This window comes from Carcharodon carcharias, chromosome 19 (genome assembly GCF_017639515.1).
Source record: "Carcharodon carcharias isolate sCarCar2 chromosome 19, sCarCar2.pri, whole genome shotgun sequence".
NCBI lineage: Eukaryota > Metazoa > Chordata > Chondrichthyes > Lamniformes > Lamnidae > Carcharodon > Carcharodon carcharias.
In genome coordinates, this window is record NC_054485.1 from 82123597 (window position 1) to 82126194 (window position 2598).

Here is a 2598-nt window from a genome sequence, read left to right on the forward strand (position 1 = left end):
ACACAAAATAATAACACCCTAAAAATAGATAAAATTTAATAGGAGGAAATAAGAACTGAAATTATGTACTTTGTGATGGCATATTTAGTCTGTGCACTATAAATGCGAGATTTTTGTGAAGTCTATATGAGCATAGAGGCCTAGGTCTCTATTTACACAAAGTTCATAATGTCGGTGGAAAATCATATTGATTATTTGGGTTTATAAATCGAGAAACAGCAGAAAGAGGACTGTTACGGATTCGACTGATTTTGTCGTATTTCTCGCAGAAAAGTTACAGGTTAATAATAATGAGAAAAATAAAACGCGCACGAAGAAGCAGTTTGATTAAAGTCAGCAAATAAAGGTACGTAGTCGGCAGGATTCGAACCTGCGCGGGGAGACCCCAATGGATTTCTAGTCCATCGCCTTAACCACTCGGCCACGACTACCTGCTAAGCAACAGCGCCATCAACAACACAATCAAACCTTGCCACAACAATAAAAACAAAAACAAAAAACTGCGGATGCTGGAAATACAAAACAAAAACAGAATTACCTGGAAAAACTCAGCAGGTCTGGCAGCATCGGCGGAGAAGAAAAGAGTTGACGTTTCGAGTCCTCATGACCCTTCGACAGAACTAGGTGAATCCCAGGAAGGGTTGAAATATAAGCTGGTTTAAACCTTCCTCAAGAAGTTTGACGTACACAGAGAAGACAACATGTTAAGAATTAAAATTCCTGCAGGAAGTGTGAAGTCGCGCGCTCAGGGAGCAGGAAGATAGAAATGCAGCGTCTTGTACACGGGAGGTTTAAGTAAAATTAGCCGAAAGGTCTTGGTGTCCATGTGCATAAAGTTCATAATCTGGAAAATCATCCCGGTTACGTTGCTTAATAAATCGAAGACTATTATATAAAAGCTAAAAAGTCGTATGGAAATTAATGGTGGTTTTCTAGATAATACGACATTTAAATTGAGTAAATCGGGGGAAAATTTCTGGCGAGTCGTCAATAACTAGAGATCAAGGGCAGTGATTCAAATCCATTGGGAAAAGGTCTGGAGAGTTTGGGGGCAAACATGTTGGTTCCCGTTCGGGAATTGTTGGGAACTTGAACGCTCAACTGAAAATATATTGGAGGCCAATGTCATAAATAATTCTAAAACGGAGTTGGAAAGGGCATTGCAAAAGGCATTGCTATCACATGGTCGACCAAAAAAACGAAAACAACGCAAACATCCAGAACCGCAAATATACACATAAAGGGAGGGGGGTGGGACGTGGGGGTGGGGGAGTTGGGGGGGGCGGGGAGAGAGAGAGAGAGAGAGAGGTGCTGGGTTTTGGGGGAGGGGATGGTGTTGGCGCGGCGGCGGCGGGGTGGAAGAAACCTATCGCCTATTCTTCCGTTGTGAGGTTTCGCAAATACACGCGTCTGAATAAAATTGAGAAATGTAGCTGATGTTTTTGAAAAGTGTGTTGAGGCATGATTAATTCCAAAGGAACTTCGTGAAATGTTCAAATTAATACGACAAAAGGGCCGCAGTTGGCAGAATTTGCCCCTGCGTGGTGAAACTCAAATGGATTTTCATTCCATCGCCTTGAGCATTCGGCCGCGACTGCAGCCTGAAGCACTTTGACAAGTTGATATTAAAATGGTACTGATCTCTGTTCACATCTCAGAAAGAAAGCTTCTCCTCTTGAATATCTATAATCCTCTGTTCTTGTAGGCAGCTGTTTTAAAATAAAGTTGCACAAGGAAATGAATACAACTCTTGACAACATAGCAACCAAACTGAATTGGAAAGCGGTCTACAGCGTAACAGGAGAGGACACCAAGCATTTTACTAACGCGGAATCGACAAGAGGTGCTCCTGTACATTTCTCAGAGAACGCGTCATAACAACAATTGTGCTGCGACTAAGGAGAATGATTCACTTGAGGTTGGCAAATGCATGTTCAAGGTGACAAAAAGGGGCCGATAAAAAATGAATGCCTCTTGAAAAGTAATAAACACGTTCTGCACATGTGTTGCACAGGCAAACTCCCTACATTGTGTACTCTAGGCCTTAAAACTACTCCCGATATAAATCAATCCGACTTCTGCAAAGGAGAATATTTTAGCGAAAGCAAACTGTGGCTTCGACAAATAATGACAACGTAGAAGGGCTCGCCTGGGATTTTAATCTAATACCTCTTGCATAATCACTCCAATGTAAGTTCCTTAACGAGAATAATGCCAATGGTCCAACCATGCTACTGACATTACAAACAGACGGTCGACCAACAAACAAAATCAAGGAACAGAGCCAGAATCGCAAATTCCCACAAAGACACAAATGGATTCAGTGCACACGAAGAAGACACAATGCACAAGCACACGTAGAGTGACTTATAAATAAATAGAAAGAGAGAGAGGAAGAGAGAGGAAAAAAGGCTGTCGCCAATTTGGCTGATTTCTTTCATATGTTTCAGAAAGAAATTTCGTGCATACATGCAGCTGAATACCATTGAGAGAAGCAGGTCACGTTCCTTAGAGGTGTATGTTATTACTCCGCGCATGGCATAATTAGTTCCAAAGGAGCTTCGTGAAATGTTCAAATTAATGCGGGAAAAGGGTCGT

The 2598-nt window shown here is 41.8% G+C and overlaps 1 non-coding gene across 1 annotated transcript; it reads right to left on the reverse strand.

Annotated features, from left to right (window-relative positions):
- Window positions 1–349: 349 nt before the first annotated feature.
- trnas-aga lies at window positions 350–431 on the reverse strand. The gene has a single exon. It is a non-coding gene; the product is annotated as a tRNA-Ser (tRNA).
- Between the last annotated feature and the right edge of the window lie 2167 nt (window positions 432–2598).